This window comes from Gorilla gorilla, chromosome 7 (genome assembly GCF_029281585.2).
Source record: "Gorilla gorilla gorilla isolate KB3781 chromosome 7, NHGRI_mGorGor1-v2.1_pri, whole genome shotgun sequence".
In the NCBI taxonomy this organism is placed as follows: domain Eukaryota; kingdom Metazoa; phylum Chordata; class Mammalia; order Primates; family Hominidae; genus Gorilla; species Gorilla gorilla.
In genome coordinates, this window is record NC_073231.2 from 89,358,003 (window position 1) to 89,385,095 (window position 27,093).

At 37.3% G+C, this 27,093-nt stretch overlaps 1 long non-coding RNA gene across 2 annotated transcripts in view; it reads right to left on the reverse strand.

Moving 5' to 3' along the window:
* LOC109028085 (uncharacterized) overlaps positions 1-27,093 on the reverse strand; it is a 112,857-nt gene that overhangs the window by 81,983 nt on the left and 3,781 nt on the right. The window lies entirely within an intron of this gene.

Consider the following 27,093-nt stretch of genomic DNA (forward strand, 5'->3'; position numbering starts at 1 on the left):
TCTCATCAAAGGTCAAAGATAGAATGTAATTATTCTACTTTTTGCCATCTTTATGGTGAAGAAGCTGACATCTTTGAAGGTGACCCAGAAACTGTATTTGGTGATTGCGTATCCCTAGTTAATTGTAGGGTAGGTGATAGCAAAAGATTCTGGAGCCAATTCACAAATACTTCCAGGAGATGTTAGAAATGAGTCTACTCACTAATGCTAAAAAGTACCTGCATTTCCCAAATCATCTCTTTATCAACTTTACTATCTCTTTGCCATCTCCAAAAGAGAAGAATCCAGCTTTTAGCATTTTTTAAAATTTATTTTTGTACTTTTTCAAAGCAAGCCTTATTTTAGTTTCAATTTGCATTAAACACTAGGGGCAGAGAACACTATATTTCCCCCTGGGTCTCATATAATCTTGGCATTTTTGCCACTTCAGGAAATGTAGTGAAGAAATAGAGGTATTTTCAGTGCCAAGGACTGCAGTGAGTTGACTTACAGGATTTAAAAATAAAGGATATGATTAAACAAATGTGAGGTTAGGTCAGTAAACTATACATGTTTGATTGGCACATATGAACATAGCCCAGACACCAATAAAAAATAATATGGGAGTAATCCTAGGGCTGGAAGGCTGAAATACGATTGAGACTCGGTGAACCAATACTATGACAGACAAAAGCCCAATCAATTATGTCATACACATTTTTGGAGAGAGGTAGTTGGTTGAGAAAAGCAAAGAAAAAGGAAAGGCAGAAAATAAACATTTTATTGCCCACACTGGTCACAGCAACTAAAGCAGTATTGTTTGACTAATGCAGTATTGTTTTCTCGGCAAGGCCAGCCAGGTAGAGGTGGGAATGTTAAAACCATCTTAATTGGAAGACAGAAATTAAGATCAACTCCTTCCCATTGTTTTAAAGCCATATTCTCTCGCAACTTTCCGAAAATTTGGCATCCCATGTCACTAATCTACAGGGAGACAATGAATTTATCAGGCCAACTCAACATTCTCGTCAGACAAATGCATTTCTCATTATAAATTGATAACTTGGCATTCTGATTACAATTTGGATCCCCATGTTGCTTCTCTATGGGGAGAGGAGTCTGTGAATTGTTGTTGACTTGAGTGCCATAGCCTATTTAACAGTTATATTGCTCATTGTAAATAAAAAACTTGGCATTCTGGTTTGTATTTAATACAATATGTGAACTATGTTAACATGAACCTGATTCTGAGGAATGGATCCTCTCCTACCTAGTCTGCTAGCAAAGACACAGTTCTCAGCCTGCAATCCTGAGGAAATACAGCCCAGTATCATATCACCAAGGAAAACACCATCAAGGGGGCTCTATCTGGGTAGCCAGTCCCCGTTCAAGTCTTCCAGTCTCTGAGTATACCTCTGAGTTATAAGATATAAGAAAGACATGTTATTTTAAAGTGGTGAGTAAGAACACAGCTATTGAGAGCAAAAAAAAAAAAAAGTGTCAAAATATGTAGTATACCTTCCTATAGGCTTTGTGACAAGGGAGGAGGGAGAGAAGAGAAAAAAAATGAACTCAGATTATATAATTTGCCAAATGTCATTATAGTAACTTTAGGTTCTATATTTGTCTTCTGAGAAATGCTTTGCCTTACTGTAATCTCTAAAACAGCAACTAGATTTTCAATGGAATTACATTTGAAGAAATAGTGTGGAGAAGAGAGCTTAGACAAGGCCCATAAGCATATAATAAATCTATTATATTAATTCCCAGAAGGAAATGACTTCATTCTGAATGAAAATGATCAATGTCAATCAGAAAATTCTTGCAACTGGCACATTAAATAGATACTGAAATGTGTTATATAGAAAGATATATTATTATCCTCAGAGCTCAAATGTTACACACAAAAAGTCACCTAAAATTATCACATATTATGTCTTTATCCTCAAATGTTTGAGGAAGTATAACAACATTCAGATAGTGCAAAAGCTGGAGCTTCTCTCTGTAATCCCAGCACTTTGGGAGGCCAAGGCAGGCGGATCACCTGAGGTCAGGAGTTTGAGACCAGCCTGGCCAATATAGTGAAACCCCGTCTCTACTAAAAATACAAAAAAATTAGCCAGGCATGGTGGCATATGCCTGTAGACCCAGCAACTCGGGAGGTTGAGGCAGGAGAATTGCTTGAACCCGGAAGGCAGAGGTTGCAGTGAGCCAAGATTGTGCCACTGCACTCCAGCCTGGGTGACAGAGCGAGACTCGTCTCAAAAAAAAAAAAAAAGAAAGAAAGAAATCTGCTTTTCAAGGGAAATGCTTGCTTTTGAGGCAGTAAACACCCAAGTTTAGGTATACCTGAGATGGAAGATTATGCTGAAGAGACAGAGAAGCCTCTGGGTAGGTGATACTAATTCCTTGATATGTCACAGTGTTTCTAAATACTTTTTGCCTTCATTACCCAGTTAATTACTACAGTGTAGAACTGATCTATAAAACGGCAATAGCCCTAACACCATAACAGCAGATAAATCAAACAGAAAGGAACTTCCAAAACCTGGTCAAATTTTTCTTGGTTTTGCACACAACTTCCAAACATCATCATCTAAATGCTTTAACAATAACACATGATTAACATAGGCATTTGGGTATCCTTGGAGCTTAAAGCTTCTGTTGGTGACTGCAGGCCACCCTTGTCTTCCTCTTGACTAATTCTTACTGCATTTATTGTAAGATGTAATTGACTTTTTACTCAATAAGCATTCACTCATTCAAAGTGCTAACTGAACATTTTAGCCAACACCCTTGGGGATACAAAGATAAAGATATTGACCACTGCCCTCAAAAACTCAGAGTCACGTGATGTGCTCTAATTACCACCACTGCACAGCATGGTATTATCTCAGCCTGCTAGACACAGAGTTATGCCGTGAGAGTTCCCCTTGTGTTTATTTATCATTTCCATGTCTGTATTGGGAATTTCCGTATATACCACAGTATACAATGCAGTGGTGTGCAAAAAGGAAGTTTTCTAACAGTTCTTTGTATCTGATTAAGGGATAAAATGCCATCTTCAATTGTAACTGCAGGAATGTACAGCTAACAATGTCATATTTAGGCCATTACATCATATCACATTTTAACTGCCTATATTTTTTCATTCATTTATTTTTGATAATGAGCCAATACTACTTCTGTAATCAGGAAAATATAACCAATGAAAATTAGAAAAATGGAAGTTAATGAGAAAGAACTGCTGAATGTTTCAAATGTTTGTGCTGTCCCACAAACAGCACAGATATGTAGTAACATTTATAGCATTTAAAGAATATTTAGCTCAATGTGGGGAAAAAAATTCCTGCTTTGCCTGAGAAGAGAGCTTCTGCTCACCATGACTCCTCATCATTCTTTTTGCTCATGTATTCAACCTACTCTAGAAACTGTTATAACAACAGAGATGCAGTAAAAAGCTCTTTGCAATTCACCTTTAATCTTTGACCCTTGTTATGTCTGTCACTTTTAATACATGTGTTCTCTCCATGGTATTAGCTGACATGTTTGATAACTAAACACATCATGTCAGAGGCCACCCAGTAGCTTTCATGATGAAAAGAGGTTTGATCCCCAAAGCATGACCCCCTCATCCTGGTTGTTAAGTCCATTTCTAGTGCTGCAAATTATTCCACAAAGCTGAGCAGAAGAGTGTCCCAGAGCATAAAGCTCAATCCAGACTTCCTGGGGGCTCTTCTTATTAATTTTATCCTCAATCCATGGCTACTAGTGAAAATATTATTCATTTTCTCATTCACTCATTCAATACATGCTTGTGAAGCGTGTATCTGCCTGGTATTCTGACTAGCCCTGAGGACTCATGGCAAGTGATGAAATGGACACAGCCCTCACACACCTTTTGGTCAAATATGGAGACTTAGCGGCCACAGAGCATCATTTCTAGAGTCAGTTCAGCCAGCCAGGCAATTCATGTCCCCTGGCAGTTAAGGGGTCTCCAAAATAGATCTGCATCAATCAGTTCTTCCATCAGCATTTCTACCAATGTTTTCATCATTCATTCTTATTCTTATGTACCTTAGCCAAAGAATGGTTTTCTACTTTTAAGGAAGTTCATTCTGTGTTTACTACCACAGTTTTCTGAGTATGTGTGGTGGTAGGAGACACAGTATAGCTAACCACATTGGCCAGATCAAATGTTGAGCTGAAAAGGGCAGCAGAAGCAGTAACCTCACCTTCTCCACATTCAACATAAACATGTAGGAAGAACCCTGGTTCTCCTCAGTTTCAGACTGTCTATAATGAGCATGTCATCCATAGAAGTATGAGAGAACATAACTATTAAAAATTATGGCAAAGTGACTGTGATTTAGGATTTTGCCTTTTTGTGCTAACCCATTACAGCTAGCACTCTGCAGGCACAAAAGCAAGGTAAACTAAGGGTTCTCATTCTTCCACATTTCTAAATGAGATGAAACTTGCTTTGATTTTGTTTGCCCACTCAAAATTTGATTTCTGGACTTTACAGCTTGCTAAAATATAAACTCTTAAATCTCTAAGGTGAATACGTCCTAAACTATTTTTTTAGATTTGAAAACGTAGAGGTGGGAGGATCACTTGAGGCCAGGAGTTTGAGACCAGTCTGGCCAGCACAGTGAGACCCCTGTCTTTAAAAAAATACAAATAAAAAATTAATGGGGCATGGTGGCACATGCCTGTAGTCCCAGCTACTCAGCTGGCTGAGGTGGGAGGATCGCTTGAGCCCAGGAGTTTGAGGCTGCAGTGAGCTATGATCACACCACTGGACTCCAGCCTGGGTAACAGAGCAAGATCTTGTTTCAAAAAAAAAAAAAAAAAACAGGGGGAAAGAAAATGTGAAGAACTTCAAATAGTTGTATAGAACAAAGCAAACCAACTACCCAACCATATGGCTATTACAGAGATGGAAGCTTAATATCCCTTTTGGGATTCTCTCCTATGTCTCAGACCTTTGTATCTTACTACTGACTCTGCTATCTACCTGTATATCCCACAGAAACCCCAACTCAACATTTCAGTCATTTGCATTCTCTTGATAATAACTGCTCTTCTTCCTACTTGTCATGTGGCCTCAACTCACTGAGATGCCAGAAATCAAGGTACTAAGTTACCAAGTCCAGTGCTAAGTCTTCCAAGTCCAGTAAACTCTACTATTTTAATGTCTCAACAACCACTTATCCACCTCCCCGCTGCAAATATGAACTTATCTCTCTTTAACTTAAAATACTATGTTGTAAGGATCAAGTCAAAACTATGTAGTAGGTCACAAACCAGCTCATGTGTGCTGGTCTTTTATTTGAATCCCCCTGCCCTCCAGCAAATCTCCCATCATTCCCCCTCTCACATCTTGTGGCCCAGGAATACTTGATTTGTTGCTGTTATTGTTGTTGTAGTTCCTGAACACTGCATTCTCTATCTCCCTGGAGGCTCTCGTGCAAGTGTTTCTCTTTGCCCTTCACCTGGCTGAGGTTGCTGGCATGCCATAATTCTGCTCAGATGTAATTATTTGAGGAAACTTCCTTACCCTTTCTTCCCCACAACTGGCAACCTGTTGGAGTTAGATGTCCCTTCTTTGAGCTCCCACATTTACATACCCTGTCTTTATCAGTATCACAGCATGTAACACATAGAAATGACAGATAGTCAAAGTAGTGGACATCTCAAATACCCGGACTTAATCACTACACATTCTATGCATGTAACAAAATCTCACATGTGCCCCATAAATGTGCTTCCTTATCTGTCTCTTAACATAAGACTGTGAGCCCTTCCAAGTTGGGTCCCTGGATTCCAAGTGCATGCACTGGACCTAGCATTGAGTCTAGCAGAGGTTGTTATACATTATTGGTAGTCAAAACATATTTTAAATACATAAACGAATGAGGCATTCCTTTATATTCATTCTAGAAAATACACACATTCATTAAAAAAAATGAGGAACAAATATTTGGGTGAAACACAAGAGCATCTCCTGCTCCTCTTGGCATCTTTGGTAAGTCATGAGGTTTCTGTGAATTTTATGAGGGAGAACATGGAAGGATTCCATATTCTACTTTATATTAAACTCTCTACCTACGCAGAAATCGATTCCACTCTCTTATCTCTCCCCTTTGGCTTTTTCATTTTCTGATCTGTAATACTTTCTCTATGTTATAAATCATCTGTCTTTATGTTATACATTACACTTATTCATAGTCATACTTTCTACTTTCCCACAATTTCAGCTTAAATCATTCCCCATCATGGCTATCTCAGTCTGTGTCACATAAACTTTCATCTTCACTGCTCATTGCTTTGTTCCTTCATACCAAATTCCCCAAAGATAACCTCTTATCTTTTCAAACAATGCCATGTCAAAGGTGCCTAGACAGCTTACAAATGACTGGCCACCATAGTCTCAGCTTTGGGTACGGAGGAGAATGAAAGTGAGGTGAGGTCATGTGGTCTGTATACAGTTTTCTTCTTGGCAGAGAGAACACTATGTATGGTTGGGTGTGTGAGGAGGGGGTATTCACTAGAAGCTGTCTGTGGAGGGGTGGAAACGGGAAGGTGGCAGGCATTTATGGTACACCTGCTAAAGACTTTCTAACCACTTTTGATCACATGTTTGGTCAATAAGCACAATTCTTACCTTCTATGATTAAAAAAATACTAGTTATCAATTTTCTATCATGAAAAGAAACCCCCAGAGTTTCAGAAGTGACAGAACACCACGTTCAGTGGAGGCTCCCAAGGAACAATAAAATAATAACTCATTGAAGGTGTGATATCCTAGAAGTCAGACACAATGTTACCTTCCAGCTGCTTCCTAACCTATCTACTGGCAGAAAAGAGAAAATACATTTTGTTTGTTCACTTGCCAAAAACAGATACCAACTGACGCAATGTCTTTTAAATTTTTCCTTCAATATTTCTTTCCTTCCTGCCATTATGAAGCACTTTACTATATACCTTGCTATATGCTAACTTCTTTATGCAAATAACCTTATTTTTTGTTACCACATATGATACAGATATTATCTCAGCTTTCAGGATAAGGAGGCTCTTCATAATCTATATTCCTAACCAAATGCAAGCTTTTTCTTCCTCTATTTCTATGATTCTCTCTAGGATGAATGTAATAGAATCATCTTACTCATATTAGGGTGGGTAAGCTTTGGATCCCAACCCATCTCTGCCTGATGTAAATACTCATAGCACTGAGAAGGCTCAGAGCTCATCAGGAGTGTTGCAGAGACAGATCAGGCTGATTGGAGGGTCTGCAATGACAATTTCAGAAATTCTCCACTTCAGGCCATGACCTACATTGAAAATCATAATCTTCCCTTTCATTAGCAAAGGTTTGTAGAATACAGAACTGTCATTCAGAATCTTGCCTTAAATTTGTTTCCTCTGATGTTCTATACACACCCAATTTCCTTTTAAAGAAAACAAGATTGTATTTCCTACACTACAAGTATCTGGAATACACCGATTACAAATATTTGCTGTTAGATATCATTTCATGCAGTAAAAATTAAGCTTTAAGGTTTCTTTCTAATGGTAATGAAAAGAAGATAGTATTTCTCAATCTTCTATTTAAACTAAAACTGATTAAATCTGTGACACCTTATCAAAAATTAGCCAGAGGCTCAATGAAAAATAAAGAAAACAACAAGCGTTTCTGGGCTTTTCTATCTGCCTTCACCAGGGCTTTCAATTCTCACTGAAAGGGCAGAAATCTTACACTCAGGTGACTGGACTCTGATCATAACTGGATGGAATATATTTAGCATACGTCACAAATTTTTCATAAGCTTAGAATGTTAATGCTTAGGGAAAGATTAAATACAAGCAATGCCTGATACCAAGCTCTGCAGAGTCGCATGAATAATCCATTTCTCAGGGTTTCCTTAGCTTTGGAGAGGCTTTTATAGCATCAAAGCTGAGCAAATATTTTGCAAATGAACCTGGCTTTAAGTGATCCAGTGTTAAATTCAGATCATTAGTGGAGGAGAAGCTCCTTCTCATCTCAAGAGAAGAAGCTTTGCGGTCTTCAAGTTCTTTAAATATTGACCTGGAAAAGAGCATCCTGAAAAAAGTATGCCAGAATCCACCATGGAGCCACAGAATGCTCTTTTTTTAGGCTTTCCATTAGGCCTCCCTTAAACCATCCCAAACGGTTAAAAATCTATCCTATGGGAAAACATATTTGTAAAATATACATTTGATAAGGGGTTCATATCCAAAATATATAAGGAACTCAAACAACTCAATAGCAACACAACAACCCGATTAAAAAACAGGCAAAATATCTGAATAGACACTTCTCAAAAAAAGACATCCAAGTGGCCATCAGGCATATGAAAAATGCTCAACATCACTAATCATTGGATAAATGCAAATTAACGTCACAATGCGATATCACCTCACACCTATTAGAATGGCTTTTACCAAAAAGACAAAACATAACAAGTGCTAGTGAGGATGTGGAGGAAAGGGGACTCTTGTGCATTGCTGGTGGGAATGGAAATTAGTGTAACCATTATGGAAAACAGCGTGAAGGTTTCTCAGAAAATTAAAAACAGAACTACCATATGATCCAGCAATCCCACCACCATATATATATATATATATATGTATGTATATATGTGTATATATGCATGTACATATATTCATATTCATGTACATATATATATATTCATACATATATGTATACATGCATATATGCATATTCATACATATATGTATATTCATATACATACATGTACATATGTATATACATACATATATGAATATACATGTACATGTATGTATACATATATATACATACATATATATGAAATAAGTATTTCAAAGAGATATTTTACACTTCCGTGTTTACCGTAGCACCATTCACAATAGTAAAGATATGACATTAACCTCAGTGTCCATCAGTGGATGAATGGATAAAGGAAACGTGTTACATATACAAAATAAAATACTATTCAACTGTAATAAAGAAGGAAATCCTCTCATTTGCAATTAAGATGGATGAGCCTGGAGGACATTATGTTAAGTGAAATAATCCAGGCACAGAAAGACAAATATTGCATGATCTCACTCATACTCAGAATCTAAAAAAGCTGATCTCATAGGAGAGAACAGAATGGTGGACTGAACTGATTGGAGGTGTTAGGAAGATGTCGGTTAAAGGATACATAATTTCAGTTAGATAGGGGGAATAAATTACAGATATTTATTGTACACCATGGTGACTATCATTAATGATATATTGTATTCTTAAAAAAAAGAGTAAATGTAAAGTGTTCTCACCACAAAAATGGTAACTATCTAATGTAATACATATGTTAATTTGATAAAATTTAGTCATTTCATAATGTATATATATTTGAAAACATCAATGTTGTACACAGTAAGTAAATAAAATTTATTCTGTCAATTAAAAAATAAAAAGGAATCGATCCTTAAAGAGATCTAGAGAACAACTCTGTGACCAACCTCAGCCACACTTTTCAGGAAGGTAAACAAATTTCCTTAATAGGAAATTTTTCCATACAGCACAATTAATCCATCATGGTATAATTGATGCATACTTCCCTTTTTTGTATCCTTAGTTAAGATGACAAATACTTATTTACCATTTATGTGAATGGTTTATATTCTCCTTTCAACCATATTTCTTCTAGAGTAAGTATTCCCAGCTGCCTTTATCTTTTTATAGGGGTATTGGAATCACGAAAAAACGTTCAGGTTGTCAGTAGAATGAAATTCATCCTCGCCTACAAAAGTCTTAAAACCTCACAGATGAGAACATTGATCCCTTTTCAAGTCTTTGAAAACCAAATGTGCCTTGGGTGAATTAGGTAAAGTTCCAACCAATCACATCTGCCAGTTAACCAGTTCCAGATATGCTGCTGGTCTCAAATAATCAGCATTGGTGAGGTTGTATATTATAACTTGGATCTTTAGGGAATAGAGAAAAACTAAAGTGAGTGAGACACTGAGAATAGATTCACAACAATGGTGGGCAAAAAAATACATTGGGAAAATGAGTGTAGCCAGAGAATGGAAGCCATTTATTGCCTGCTATGGAGTTTAGAGGATAATCTAAAAGCAATAGTCAAGCATTGGGAAGACTTTTGTCTTCTAGTTTTATTTTTTAAATTAATTTATAGTCATATAAATCATAGTTTTATGAATTATATCACATGCACAGATTTATATAATCACCATGAGAATCAAGATGTGGAACAGCTCCATCAGTTCCCCCAAAACCTCCCATGCTATCTCCTTGTAGTCACACTCTTCTTCCCCCACCCCAACCCCTGGCACTCACTGATTTGGTTCCACCATAACTCTGCCTTGTTGAAATTCTATATGATACGGTAGGTAAACTTTTTGAGGTTGACTTCTTTCATTCTGTATAATGCCTTTGAAATTCAAGTTGTTGCACATATCAATAATTCATTCCTTTAATTGACAAGAAGTAGTCAGATACCACAGTTTGTTTTTCTATTCACCTGTTGAATGGCATTTTGATGAATGTCAATTTTTGACAAATATGAACAAAGCTACTATAAATATTCACATATGGTTTTTTGTGAACATAAATTTAAAGTTTGCTAGCATAAATACTAAGGAATGGCATGTATGGGTCATATGATAAGCATTTGTTTACCTTTCTGAGAAATTGCCAATCCATTTTTCAAGCAGCTTTGCCATTTTGTATCCCTATAATCAACGGATAAGAAGTCTAGTTGCTCCACATCCTTACCAGGAGTTGGTAGTGAAAGGGCCTTTCGTTTTGTTTTCTTTTTATAATTATCATTCTAGTGCTATGGCATTATCATTTTAGTTGCATTTCCCTAAGTTAAGCTAATGATGTTGCACATAGTTCTGTTTGATTATCTTCCCCATATCTACTTTGGTCGACAATCTGTTCAAGACTTTTGCCCACTTTTAAATCGTGTTCTTTGTATTTTTGCCACTGATTTTTAAGAGTTTTCAAATATATCTTGAATGCAAACCCTTTGAAGAATATGAAACTTGAAAAGATTTTATTTCTGTCTATAGCTTATCTTTTCACTCTCTTACACTGTCTTTTACAGAGCAAAAGTTTTAAATTTGTATAAAGTCCAATTTAAATTATCAAATATATACATGTATTTTCTTCTTAGATATGCCCAAACTCACTCCCTAACTCTAGGTCATGAAGATTTTCTTCTAAACATTTTATAATTTTGTGTTTTACATTTAAATCTACGATCCATTTTGAGCTTCTTTTTGCATAATATGTGAGGATTAGGTTGCATTTTCTTCTGTATACCAATTGTTTCCTGTTGTTCCATTACTATTTGTTAGAAACATTACCCTTTCTGCAGTAAGTTGCTTTTGCATCTTTATTAAAGATGAGTTGGCATATTTATGCAGGTCTATTTATGTCCCATTGATCTATGGGACCCACTGATCTCGTCTCTGATACCAGACTCTTGATTACTGAAGCTTTTTAATAATTCTTAAAATTGAGCACATAATTTCTCCATTTCTTTCAAGAAGTGCTTTGGCTGTTCTAGTTCCTTTGCCTTTTCATATGAATTTTAGCACTAGCTTGTCTATATCTACAAAATATTCTACTGTGATTTTGACTGGAGTTGCATTAAATCTATAGATCAACTCAGTAGAATTAACATGCTTAACAAGTTTAGTGTTTTAATCCATGAACAAGGTACACGTCTCCATTCATTTAGGTCATCTATGATTTTTTTCATGAGGGTTTGTAGTTTTTAGCATACATATCTTGTACATGTTTTGTTAGGTTTATGTCTAAGTGCTTCACATTCTGAAAGCTATTTTAAGTGAAATTACTAATTAAGTTGTGCTTGCTAATTATTTATTGCTACTATACATAAATACACACATAACCTTCTTATGCTTTTAATGCTATGGTGTCAGTAGTGGTGATTCTTCCATTTCTGATATTGTGTGTTTTATCTTTGTTCCTGTCAGTCTTGCAAGAGGTTCATCAATTTGATTAATCTCTTTCAAGAACCACCTGTTGGTTTCATTAATTTGTTCTACTGTTTTTCTGATTTGTTTTATTGATGTATGCTCTTTATTATTTTTACTTCTGATTGCTTTGTGTTTTTTTTTTTTTGCTTTTCTTTACATAAGTTCTTAAGGTGGCTGCTTATATTATTGATTTGAGAACTTATTTTCTCATAACATGAGCATTTTACATAATAAATTTTATTCCAAACATTGCTTTGCAGACATTCCACAAATTTGATATGCTGTACTTTCATTTCTATGCAGTTTGAAATAATTTATTATTTTTTTGACACTTCTTTGACTGTAGAGTATTTAGAAGTGTATTGTTCAATATCAAACTGTTCGGAATTTTTTTCCCCTGGCATCTGTCATTTATTTCTAATTTAATTCCACTATGGACAAAAAACATATTTTGTGTGACTTCAATTCCATGAACTTGCCATAAATTTCTTTTATTATTTAGAATGAGGTCTATCTTCATAAATGTAATATTATTCCACGTGCACTTGAAAAGAATGCCTATTCTATTGTTTTGGAGTAGAGTGAGAAAAACATCAACTATATTCAGTCCATTGGTTTTTTCCTTCAGCTTTTCTATATCAAGGCATATTTTCTGTTCACTAGTTCTGTCAACTTTCTAGAAAGTACTGTTGAATCTTCAAAGTATAATTGTGAATATATCTGTTTGTCCTTTCATTTTTGTTAATTTCTACTTCACGTATTTTGATGCTATGCTGTTTGCTACAGACATAGTTAAGGTTGTTATGTCTTCTTAGTAAATTGTTCTTTTTATTATTATTTAATGTCATCTTTATTCCCAGTCATTTTCCTTGCTTTGAAGTCTATTTTGTCTAATATTGATATAGCAACCTGAGTATTGTTTTATTTAATGTTTGCATGGTTTATAGTTCCCATCTTTTTACTTTGGGCATACCTTTATCATTATTTTAAAGTGATTTTTTGTACATAGCATATTGCTGCATCATATATTTTTATTTATTTATTCTGGTAATCATTAGCCTTTAAATTGGCCCTTTAGACCATTTACATTTAATGCAAGTATAGATATGATTGGATTTAAGTCTACCATTTCATTATTTGTTTTCTGCTGGTTGTTTCTGATTTTTATTCCTCTGTTTTAGCTTTTCTGTCTTATTTTGTGTTATTGGATTATTTTTAGCATTCCACCGAAGTGTATCAGGTTTTTTACTGTATCTCTTTGTGTATATAAAAAAATATTTTGGTGGTTGCTCCGGGGATTACAATATACATGCTTAATTTTCATGTTATATTTAGAATCAATACTTTTTCAAGTAGAATGTAGGAATCCTACTACCATCATATAGGTCCTTTTATATTATAGTAGATATTTAAATTAAATATGCATACTGGATAAAAACTGTATCAGCCAATGTCATATTTTTGCTTTTGACTCTCATGTGTTTTAAATAACTCAAGAAAAGGATGATATGTACTATATTTATTTATATAGTTACCATTTCTGTTGTTCTTTCATGAAACTTGCTCCTCAGTTTATTTTCTTGTGTGTGAAGAATTTCTTCAGCAAACTTTTTAGAGGGTATCTTTGGGTTTTTGTTTTGTTTTGTTTTGTCTTAGTTTTTAATCTGAGAATGTCTTTATTTTGCCTTAATTCCTGAGGAGGTTTTTGTTGGATATAATATTTTTACTTGACAGTTCTTTTCCTCCAGCATTTAAAAAATGTTGGTTGATTTCTTTTTAGCTTCTGTGAAATTTGACAAGAAATTTGAAGTTATTTAAATACATTTTTCTCCACAAGGAATATATCATTTTTTTTCAGGCTTTTTTCAAGGTTTCTCTTTGTCTTTAGTTTTCAGCAGTTTCATTATGATGTCTTTGGGCATGGATTTATTTGTGTTTATTTTGAGTTTTCTGAGGTCCTTGAATCTGTAGGTTTATGTGATTTGGCTAATTTGGGATGTTTCAGCCATTATTTCTTCAAACATAAGGGTGTTTATATACGTTTGTGTACATGTTCATACACACACACACACAGACACACATATATTGCACTCTTTCTACCTTTCTGGATTTTCAAAGCCATACATATCAGACCTTTTTATGTCGTCCTTCAGCTTCCTGACGCTATGTTCATTTTTTTTGAAATCATGTCTCTCTGTGTTGTTCATATGAAATAATTTCTATCAATCTATCTTCAAGTTCACCAATTCTTCCTCTGTCACTTTCATGGAGCCTTCCAATGAGTTTTTTTTAATTGAGTTATTGTGTTTTTTAGTTCTAAAGTTACCATAAAATGTCTGTATTTCTTTTATTTCTTTGTTGAGACCTTCTTCCTTTCAATTCATTTAAAGAGATTTACCCTTACCCATTGGAACATTTTAATAACAGCTGCTTTAGAGTCAGTCAGGTAATTCCAAGATCTGTCATCTCAGTGTTATTGTAGGTTGGATTTCCCATGCAAGTTGAAATTTTCCTAGTTCTTCATATACTGAGCATTTTTTCATTATATGCTAGACCTACTGAATATTATGAGACTCTAAGTCTTGTTTTTTGTTTTTTTTAATTTTTAGGTCTTGCTCTATCACCCAAGCTGGAGTGCAGTGATGTGCTCACTGCAGCCTCGACATCCTCAGCTCAAGTAATCCTCCTGCCTAAGCCTCCCAAGTAGCTGTGACTACAGGCACATGCCACTATGCCCAGCTTTTTATTTTTTTATTTTTTCTTTTTCCTAGCAACCTGGTCTCACTGTTGGCCAAGCTGGTCTCAAACTCCTGGCCGCAAGCAATTCTCCTGCCTTGCCCTCCCAAAGTGCTTGGATTACAAGAATGAGCTACCATGCTCAGTCTCTAAATCTTGTTTTAATTCAATCGAGAATATCAACTATTTTTTAATCAGGCAATAGATCCAGAAGGGTTATGTCCACAAGTTCTGACCAGCTTTCTCTTTTTCATTTTCATCTTTATTTTAATATCATTTCCATTTTCAAACTCTTTGAGCACTATTCAGATATATCCTGTATGTTGTGTCACACGCCAGTCTGGAATCCGGGCAATGATATACCAAAATACACTTTTCAAAGTCTTCGGTACCCTATTTAGGACCAGACATATTCATGTACAATTTGGATTTGAGCCCAGGCATTAATAAATACCACTTATGAGGTTGGTCTCCTGAGGTTTTCCTTCTCTGCCATTTCCCTGGTACTTTTTGGTTACCTGTGGATCCTCTTTCCAGTTCTTTATCCAGAAAATGGTAGGTTTATTCCTTCTTCTCTGTTACATGCTCTTGTGACTGTACCCATGTTGGAGGCCAAGAAGGAATACACAGAAAGAAAAAAGCCCTTTAGGCTCCTTATCTTGGGACCTACTTTCTTGTCCTGAGAGCTTTAGAAACCTGGGGACCCTCAGCTGCTGTCACCGTCACTGCCAGGTGAAGCTCCTCCTGCCTGTGTTGACGTCTACTTCTGAGCTTCCCAAGTCAAAGCTGGGTTCCTCCAGAGGATAAACATGGTAAACTCACTCCTGGTTTTGTTTTATTTTCAGGTCTGGTCTTTCTCAGTCCATCTGCTACAATTTACTTTTCAGAGTCCTTGAAAATATAATTCATGTGTTTTGTCCAGGTTTGATAGTTGTATTCAGTAGGACAGACAGGGCACAGTATGTTTACTCTATCTTATTCAAAGCTGGAACCTCACTAAAGCTTTTTGAACAGGGTAAATACCATAATAAATGTAGTAATTAAGAAGGAGAAATCTTGTTGTGTGTAAGTTGTCTTTGACTGAAGAGAAAAAGACTGAAGAGAGACAAATAAATTTTGGCCTTTTGTTGTTAACTTCACCCATGATAAGCTTCTACTTGCCATTTTTCTATAAAAATAATTACAAATTAGATAGTCAGCTTCTACATAACAAAGTTATCCATATAGTAAAATGATTTTTAACATTCGGAAATTAATTTGGCATGTTACACATCATCAGATGTCAGAAATTTTTTCAAATAATCATTTATGTAGATACCAAAATAATATAAGAACATCAACAGTAAGAAGGGAATTCAATTTTTAAGGCTCCTGTTTTTAATCAATTTTTTTTGCATTCATCTTCTATCACTGAGTATTTCCTAAATAAAGCTCAGCAATACTGAAGGCTCAGAAGAATTTTAGTGCTAAAATAATCCATCTCTGAAAAAAATATCTTGGTACTTTAAGCCTAAACTTTAATATTTAGTTCTGAAATTTAGGCACATAAATATATGTGCCTAAATTTCATATATATATATATATATGCCTAAATTTCAGAACTAAATTTATATATGTGTGTGTGTATATACATACATACATATATACATACATATATATATACATACATATGTGTATATATGTGTATATATGCATATATACATATATACACACACACACAACCAGACAAACACGTTTTTAAAAGCCTACCAAATGAAATTAATCTTTTGTTTCCAACCTGACAAAGGACATAACATATAATGACTAACAGCAAGAAAAACAGCGGGCATTGTGCATACAGCCAATGTCTGCTTCAGTTGCACATCACATTCCAGGCTTACCTAAGTCATGAGTTGGCAACATTTGACTTTTTAAAACACAATAACGTGCTTTGACTTTCACTAAATAAAAGTAATTTTTGAATTCAGATTAATCAATTCCTTGAGTAGCTGTTTATGAGAATTTAAATTAAAATACACATAGGCAAATGGTTGCTCAGGTAATCAACTAGGATCTAGAACTTCTAAGGAAGGTCATTTGTAAAATCTTTAGGCTCTTTTTTGGAATTTATTGGTATTATGAGAATGATGATAGAGATTCTTTAAAGTTGCTTTCTTCCCAGACCAGAATCCCTTTATTGTGAACTCTGAGGGCAAGGACCAGGTGGTAAGCACTGGAATAAAGTCATGACTAGAAAGAGTCTGTTTTTTGTCTGTTTGTTTTGTTGTTTTTTGGTTTTGAGACAGGATCTGGCTCTGTCACCTAGGCTGGAGTGCAGTGGTGTGATAATGGCTCACTGCAGGCTCAAACTCTTCGGCTCAAGCAATCCTCCCACCTCAGCCCCAAGTAGCTTGGACTACATTCACACACCACCATTCCTGGCTAATTTTTTTTTTTTTCTATTTTGTAGCGATAAGGTCTTGGTTTATGGCCCAGGCTGGTCTCGAACTCCTGGTCTCAAGCGATCGTCCTGCCTTGGCTTCCGAAAGCACTGGAATAACAGGCACGAACCACCACGCCTAGCATTGACTGAGTCTATTTTCTACCCTTGATGAGGAGTTGAGGTTAAGATCCATGCCTGGGCCAGATAAGGTACTCGATAATGTTTGTTAAATTCAATTACTTTCTTAAAAGTTTGTTTAATTTCTGACAGGCCCCCATATTGACAACGTTCATCAGTATAGCCTCTCTTTTCCATCTTTTATCATAAACCCTAGAAATAATAGTAAACATTCACATTTACTATAAGAACTGTGCTCAAAAACAAAACACAAAACAACATCTCTGTGTTTCCATTTTTCCAAGTCTCTGAGAATTGTGTGCTATAGCATCTGAGAAACTAAGCAAACATACCTAGTGATTTTTCCATTGCCTCCTCCTCTATTGGCCCTATGAATTAAAGCAAAAATCTAATGACAGTTTAAGTTATTTGAGACCAACACTAGAATAACAATCGCAGGCTAACATAGACAAGAGGAAGGAAAGATTAAGCATCTGGTGAATGAATACTATATGTCAACAAATATCCTATTTGTTTTATGTACAGTATCTGATTTATTCCTCATAGTAAGCCTGTGGATTATTAGTAACACAATTCTACAAACAAAAATACTGAGACTTAGACATGATAAAAAGAAATTAAATGAGAAAGCAATTTGTTCACTTTTAGTTTCATAGCTGCAATTATAACACAAAGCCAAAACAAACATCCCAGAATTTGACGATGCCTTGTGAATATAACCATACAGTTCCAGCTTACTTGTCCGGTCAGTGTTCAATGTAATGACATTGAACATTTTTAGATGTGATTTTTTTTTTCCTTTTTCTGAGAGGATCCAGATCACTTTTGCAATGCTGCCCAGAACAGAAAAAACAGGCACTTGGACAGAGGTTTCCAGGGACAGCATTCCTCTTTCACGCAAGCAAAATGAATTTGAACAACAGGTGGGGCTAGCTTCCTTTACAAAAGACCGTGGCAGGACACAAATTCTCTCTGCAAGCCTGACTGCTTAGGGGAACACCAAGCCCTCTCACAGCCCCCAGTCTTAGTAACAGCAATACGTGCTCCCAAATTTCAAATCCTTTCAAAGTCCGTATTGAATCAGAATTTCAAAACTTGGGGGCATATTTTTAAAAATAGAGAACTATACAGGAATAATTGATAGTAAATTTAAACACTTTTTAAATACTTCCTATTTCCTCCAATTCTATTAGAAAGCAAAATAAAACAAAATAAGAAATAAACAGAAACAGTTATTGCCATGATACATACTTTCATATCTCTTGTTCATTCAGTTCTGTTTCTTGCAGTGTCTGCAACAGAAACTCAAACTGAACCTTGAGCCAAGATGGCCAAATAGAAACAGCTCCAGTCTGCAGCTTCCACCAAGAACAAAAAGAGCGAGTAAATTCTGCATCTTCAATTGAGGTTCCCAGGTTCTCTAATTGGGACTGACTAGATGGTTGGCACAACCCACAGACAGTGAGGAAAAGTAGGGTGGAGCGAGGGCCCACCCGGAGCCTGCGTGCGGCAAAAGGTGCTCCCTCCCTGAGCCGAGGAAGCTGGTGAGGAATTGTGCTACCCCGCTCTGAAAAGCATGCTTTTCCCATGGATCTCTGCAACCCACGCCCTTGTGAGCCCACACCACCAAGGGCCTTGGGTCCAAAACACAGAGCTGTGCAGGCTCACAGCGGCTGCTCAGGTGGGCAACCACTTGGGCAGACACTGAGACATAAGAGTTTTTGCATACTCTAGCTCTGGGAAAACTAAGGAGGCAGGAGATCCGTCCACTCCCGTGGGAAGGGGGCTGAAGCTAGGGAGCCAAGCGGCATTGCTCAGCGGCCCTGCTCCCTTGGAACCCTACAAACTTAAACCCACTTTGGAATCCCTGCCAGCCAGTGTAGCAGGTTGGAGACAGCCTAAGAAGACCGAGTTCAGTGGGGGAAGGGGTGGCTACCACCACTGCTGCTCCAGTCAGCCGTTTTCCCCTGCTGCAGGTGCCAGCGAGACTGGGCAGTCTGGAACGGGAGCAATTCCCCACAGCGCAGCACAGCAGCTGTGACAGTTCCTGGCCAGACTGCTTCTTTAAGCAGGACCTTGACCCATTCCTCCTACCTGTGTGGGGTCTCCCTGTGGGATTTTCAGCATCCCCAGCCAGGGGTTTATGAACAGAACTCTGATCTCCCTGAAAGGAGCCCATAGGAGGAGGGGCGGCCGCAGTATCGTGGATCAACAATCTTACTCTTTTCTGCCTGCCAGCTCTGGAGAGTCAGGGCAGCCCTGATGAGGCGGATTCTCCTGAGTGCAGGACACCCTCTCCGCCAAGAGGAAGCCAGGCTGTTTATTTAAGCGGGTCCCTGATCCTGTTCCTCCTGACTGGGTGAGACTTCCCAACAGGGGTCTCCATACACCTCATACAGGAGCACTCTGTCCAGCATCAGGTTGGTGCCCCTCTAGGAGAAAAGGAGCATTCTGCCATCTTTGCTGTTCTGCAGCCTCCACTGGTGATTCCTCCAGGTGTGGGAGGACCCCAGGTGAATAGGGTCTGAAGTGGACCCCCAGCAAATGGCTGCAGCCCTATGTAAGAAGGTCCTGACTGCTAAAAGAAAAACAAACAGAAAGCCAGGACAACAATATCAATTAAAAAGACCCCATAAAAACCTCATCCAAAGGTCAGCAGCCTCAAAGATCAAAGGTAAATAAACCCATGCAGATGAGAAAGAATCAATGTAAAAACACTGAAAACTCAAAAAGCCAGAGTGCCTCTTCTCCTTCAAATGATCATAACATATCTCCAGTAAGGGCCCTGAACTGAGCTGAGGCTGAGATGGATGAATTGACAGAAGTAGGCTTCAGAAGATGGGTAATAACAAATTTCACTGAGCTAAAGAAGTATGTCCTAATCCATTGCAAAGAAGCTAAAAACCATGATAAAATATTACAGGAGCTGTTAACCAAAATAACCAGCTCAGAGAGGACAGAAATGACCTGATGGAGCTGAAAAAACATAACAAGAGAACTTCACAATGCAACCACGAGTATCAATAACTGAATAGACCAAGTGGAAAAAAAGGATATCAGAGCTTGAAGACTATCTTGCTGAAATAAAGCAGGCAGCCAAGATTAGAGAAAAAAGAATGAAAAGGAATGAACAAAACCTCTGTGAACTATGGGATTATGTTAAAAGACTGAACCTACGGCTGATTGGGGTACCTGAAAGAAACAGGAAGAACAGAATCAAGTTGGAAAATGTACTTTAGGGTGTCACCCAGGAGAACTTCCCCAACCTAGCAAGAAAGGGCAACATTCAAACTCAGGAAATCCAGAGAACCCCAGTAAGATACTCCATGAGAAGAACAACCCCAAGACACATAGTCATTAGATTCTTCAATGTCAAAATGAAGAAAAATACGTCAAAGGTAGCCAGAGAAAAAGGCCAGGTCACTTATGGAGAAAAGCCCATCAGACTAACAGCAGACCTCTCAGCAGAAACCCGAAAAGCCAGAAGAGATTGGGGCAATAGTCAACATTCTTGAAGAAAAGAATTTCCAACCTACAATGTCATATCTGGTCAAACTAAGCTTCATAAGTAAAGGAGAAATAAAATCCTTTTCAGATAAGCAAATGCTGAGGGAGTTTGTCACCACCAGGCCTGCCTTGCAAGAGTTCCTGAAGGAAGCACTAAATATGGAAGTGAAAACCTGTTACCAGCCACTATAAAAACACACTGGAGTATACAGACTAATGACACTATGAAGCAACTTCATCAAAAAAGTCTGCAAATAACCAGCTAGCATCATAATGACAGGATCAAATTCACACATAACAATATTAACCTTAAATGTAAATGGGCTAAATGCCCCAGTTAAAAGAATGGAAAGCTGGATAAAGAGTCAAGATTCATCAGTGTGCTGTATTAAAGAGACCCATCTCACATGTAAAGCTGCACAGAGACCCAAAATAAAGGGATGGAGGAAAATTTACCAAGCAAGTGGAAAACAGAAAAAAGCAGGGGTTGAAATCCTAGTTTCTGACAAAACAGACTTTAAACCAACAAAGATCAAAAAAGACAAATAAGGGCAGGAATTACATAACTGTGAAGGGGACAACAAGAAAAGTTAATTATCCTAAATATTTATGCACCCAATACAGGAGCACCCTGATTCATATAACAAGTTCTTTGAGACATACAAAGAGACTTAGACTCCCACACAATAATTGTGGGGATACTTTAACACCCCACTGTCAATATTAGGCAGATCATCAAGACAGAAAATTAACAAAGATAATGAGAACTTGAACTCAGCTCTGGATCAAGTGGACTTGATAGATATCGATAGAACTCTCCACCCCAAAACAACAGAATATACATTCTTCTCGGTGCCACATGTCACTTACTCTAAAAATGATCAAATAATTGAAAGTAAATCACTCCTCAGCAAATGCAAAAGAACTGAAATAACAACACACAGTCTCTTAGACCACAGCACAATCAAATCAGAACTCAAGAAACTCACTCAAAACCACACAACTACGTCGAAATTGAACAACCTGCTCCTGAATGACACCTGGGTAAATAATGAAATTAAGGCAGAAATCAAGAAGTTCTTTGAAATGAGTGAGAACAAACAGACAACATACCAGAATATCTGGGACACAGTTAAAGCAGTGTTAAGAGGGAAATGTATACCACTAAATGCCCACATTGAAAAGCTAGACAAATCTCAAATTGACATCCTAACATCACAACTAAAGGATCTAGAGAACCAAGAGTAAACAAACCACAAAGCTAGCAGAAGACAAGAAATAACCAAGCTCAGAGCAGAACTGAAGGCAATAAAGACACAAAAAACCTTTAAAAATAGTCAATGAATCCAGGAGCTGTTTTTTTGAAAAAAAAAAAATTAAAAATAGACCACTAGCTAGACTAATAAAGAAGAAAAGAGAGAAAATCAAATAGACACAATGAAAAATGATAAAGGGATATCACCACTGACCCCACAGAAATACAAACAACCATGAGAGGATACTATTAACACCTCTGTGCAAATAAACTAGAAAATCTAGAAGAAATGAATAAATTCCTGGATACATACACCCTCCCAAGACTGAACCAGTAAGAAGTTGAATTCTTGAGTAGACCAATAACAAGCTCTGAAATCGAGGCAGTAATAAATAGCCTACCAACCAAATAATGCCCAGGAATAGACTGGTCTACAGCTGAATTCTATCAGAGGTACAAAGAGAAGCTGATACACTTTCTTCTGAAACTATTCCAAACAATTGAAAGAAGGACTCCTCCCTAACTCATTTCAGGAGGGCAGCATCATCCTGATACCAAACCCGGAAGAGATAGCAGCAAAAAAAGAAAACTTCAGGCCAATAACCCTGATGAACATTGATGCAAAAATTTTCAATAAAATACTGGCAAACCGAATCCAGCAGCACATCAAAAAGCTTATCCACCATGATAAAGTTGGCTTAATTGTTGGTATGCAAGGCTTGTTCAACATATGCAAATCAATAAACATAATTCATCACATAAACAGAACCAATGACAAAAACCACATGATTATTTCAATAGAAGCAGAAAAGGCCTTCAATAAAATTCAACATCCCTTCATGTTAAAAACTCTCAATAAATTAGGTTTTGAATGAACATACCTCAAAATAATAAGAGCCATTTATGACAAACCTACAGCCAATATCATACCGAATAGGCAAAAGCTGGAATCATTCCCCTTGAAAACCGACACAAGACAAGGAAGCCATCTCTCAACACTCCTATTCAACATAGTATTCAAAGTTATGGCCAGAGCAATGAGGCAAGAGAAAGAAATAAGTGGTATTCAAATAGGAAGAAAGGAAGTCAAATTGTCTTTGTCTGTAGATGGCATGACCCTATATCTGGAAAACTCCATTGTCTCAGCCCAAAAGCTTCTTAAGCTGATAGGCAACTTCAGCAAAGTCTCAGGACACAAAATCAATGTGCAAAAGTCACAAGCATTCTATACACCAACAATAACAAGCAGAGAGCCAAATAATGAATATGAACTCCTATTCACAATTGCTATAAAGATAATAAAATATCTAGGAATACAGCTAACAAGGGAAGTGAAGGACCTCTTCAAGGACAACTACAAACCAATGTTCAAGGAAAAAAGAGAGGACACAAACAAATGGAAAAACATTCCATAATCATTGATAGGAAGAATCAATACTGTGAAAATAGCCATAACACCCAAAGTAATTTATAGATTCAATACTATTTCCATTAAAATACAATTGACATTCTTCATAGAATTAGAAGAAACTACTTTAAAATTTATATAAAACTACAAAAGAGCTCATACAGCCAAGACTATCCTAAGCAAAAAGAGCAAACCTGGAGGCATCATGCTATACAACTTCAAACTATATTACAAAGCTACTGTAACCAAAACAGCATGGTACTAGTACAAAAACAGACACATAGACCAATGGAACAGAATAGAGAACTCAGAAATAAGACTGCACATCTCCAGGCATGGTGGCGGGTGCCTGTAGTCCCAGCTACTCGGGAGGCTGAGGCAGGAGAATGGTGTAAACCCGGGAGGTGGAGCTTGCAGTGAGCCAAGATCCTGCCACTGCACTCCAGCCTGGGTGGAAGAGTGAGACTCTGTCTCAAAAAAAAAAAAAATAGACTGCACATCCACAACCATCTGATCTTTGACAAACCTGACAAAAACAAGCAATGGGGAAAGGATACCCTATTTAATAAATGGTGCTGGAAGAACTGGCTAGCCATATGCAGAAAACCTTATACCTTACACAAAAATTAACTCAAGATGGAATAAAGACTTACATGTAAACCCCAAAACTATAAAAACCCTAGAAAATCTAGGCAATACCATTTAGGACATGGGCACAGAGATTTCATGACAAAATTGCCAACAGCAGTTGCAACAAAAGCAGAAATTTAAAAATGAGATCTAATTAAACTAAAGAGCTTCTGCACAGCAAAAGAAATTTTCATTAGAGTGAACAGGTAACCTACAGAGTGGGAGAAAATTTTTTCAATCTATCCATCTGACAAAAGTCTAATACCCAGAATCTACAAGGAACTTAAACACATTCACAAGAAAAAAACTAACAATCCAATTGTGGGCAAAGGACATGAACAGACACTTCTCAAAAGAAGATATTCATGGCTGAGTGAGGCAGCTCATGCCCGTAATCCCAGCACTTTGGGAGGCTGAGGCAGGTGGATCACCTGAGGTCAGGAGCTTGAGATCAGCCTAGCTAATATGGTGAAACCCCGTCTCTACTAAAAATACAAAAAAAGTATCTGGGCATAGTGGCAGGTGCCTATAATCCCAGCTACTTCGGAGGCTGAGGCAGGAGAATTGCTTGAAGCTGGAAGGTGGAGATTGCGGTGAGCTGAGATGGTGCCACTGCACCACTCCAGCCTGAACGACACTGTGAGACTTTGTCTCAAAAAAAGAAAAAAAAAGAAAAGAAGACATTCATGCAGCTAACAAACATATGAAAAAAGTTTAACCTCACTGATCACTAGAGAAATGCAAATCAAAACCACAATGAGATACTATCTCATGCCAATTAGAATGGAGTTTATTAAAAAGTCAAGAAATGACAGGTGCTGGCAAGTTGGGGAGAAATAGGAATGCTTTTACAATGTTGGTGGGAATGTAAACTAGTTCAATCATTGTGGAAGATGGTGTGGTGATATCTAAAACCAGAAATATCATTTGACCCAGCAATCCCATTACTGGGTATATACCCCCCAAGATATAAATCATTTTATTACAAAGATACATGCACGTGTATGTTCACTGCAGCACTAGTCACAATAGCAAAGACATGGAATCCACCCAAATGCCCATCAATGATAGGCTGGATAAAGAAAATGTGCTACATATACACCATGGAATACTATGCAGCCATTAAAAGGAATGAGATCATGTCCTTTGCAGGGACATGGATGGAGCTGGAAGCCATTATCCTCAGCAAACTAATGCAGGAACAGAAAACCAAATACCACACGTTCTCACTTATAAGTAGGAGCTGAACAATGAGAACACATGGACACAGGGAGGGGAACAACACACACTGGGGCCTGTCATGGGGGCCAAGAGGAGGGAGATCATCAGGATAAATAACTAATGTAGGTTGCTGCCTAGTTATAAATGAAAGTCCCACAAAATAGACCACAGAGACTGGCCTGCCATCTTTAGACATGTGGCTACAAAAAGCAGAAAGGGGGAAATAGGCAGTGTGGGAGGGGCAGCTGCCAGTGCAAGGAGGGCAGATGGCACCAGCCACGTGCAGCGAGCTGCAGGAGCCTAACAACAAAGTGAAGAGTAAGTCTGGAGTGATTGTGCAGCAGCTCCCTGCATCATCCCAGGAGAAGCTTCAGTTATACAAAGTCAAAAACTAAAGAATGGGAAAAGGCCACCTACCTACCTTTGGAAAGAGAGATGGGCCTGAGGTCCTGGGGTGGCCTGGGCACAGAGGCTGCTGCCCATGGAGACAGAGCTTGGTGATGGATGGTAGCCATGGTAGCAGAAAGCTTATGACAATGTGATGCTAGCACAAGGGGCCTGTGCTGATGGCCTAACCCCAAAAAGACCACGGTACCACCTCCCCAAAGAGACCGCTGCCATCAGGGAACCACTGAAATGACTTGAGAGCCAGAAAGCAGTTCTTGTTGTAGCCTTTAGCGTCTTCTATGATCCTGCTAGAGGGGCAATTCAGTAACACAAAATAACTGATCCTACCAGATGAGTTGACCTGGGGAAATATCTTTCATTGAGTTGTTAGTATTATATGCTGGCTGTTTATTTATGTCTTGGGGGCTTGCATTTTATTTAAAAATAATTCCCTGACTAGAATTTTGTTTTTTAAAAGGAGGGAAGCTCTCAGCATTTTGTTTGACCCGTCTCCCTGCCTTTGCTCCATGCTTCTAATCTGAAATGATGCTAAAGCATGGCAGACGTATGCTGGGAACTTATTCCTTTAGTACTGCCAACTCTCATTTGTTTGAGCCACAGACTTTGTGAAGGGGATTAATCAGAGGCAAAGGGACAAGAATAATTCTGCATATGATCATCCCCAACGGACTCTCTAAAGGATATGGTTCCCTCTGTAGCTATGGAGTATTCTTTAGTAGGTTTAAAAAAATCATCCTCAGTAGTAAGTGAATATTTTATTTCACATATGAAAGAGGCTGAGGAAAGGGATAGAGTTGAAAAGGTGAAGAAGTTGCTAAAAATAAGGTAATTTATACCTTAGAAGCAAAGACAGCATCGGGGTGACTTTAGCATCAGTGTCTGGCCAAAATCTACTCTTTGCCTTCAAGTTTATCCTTAGCCTATGAGGAGCAGAATAGCCATATTCCTATACTGATGGCATTTCTGAGATTCCCAAACCCAAACTGTCATATGATTACACAGATCCCCATCCTATCAAATCAACCACATAACATTAACATGCAAGGCTGCCCCTAGGATTCACTGCCACTACAAATGTTAACTTTCACATATGTAGTATGACAGATCTAGAGAATGAAGATCTTCTTATGTGCATTGTATTTTGAAATGTATCAATAAGTCATAGTATAGACATATTTATTATTCAAACAGTATAAACTATCATAAGTAATGATGATTGTGAAAGCTATTAAGTTATTGTAAAAATATTAAGGACTTTCAATATAAATAAGTAGGCAAATAGTTTAATAGTTATAATGAATATAAAGAGAATGTTTTATATAACCTTAAAAAGAAAAATATTTAGAGTCCAGAGATGTT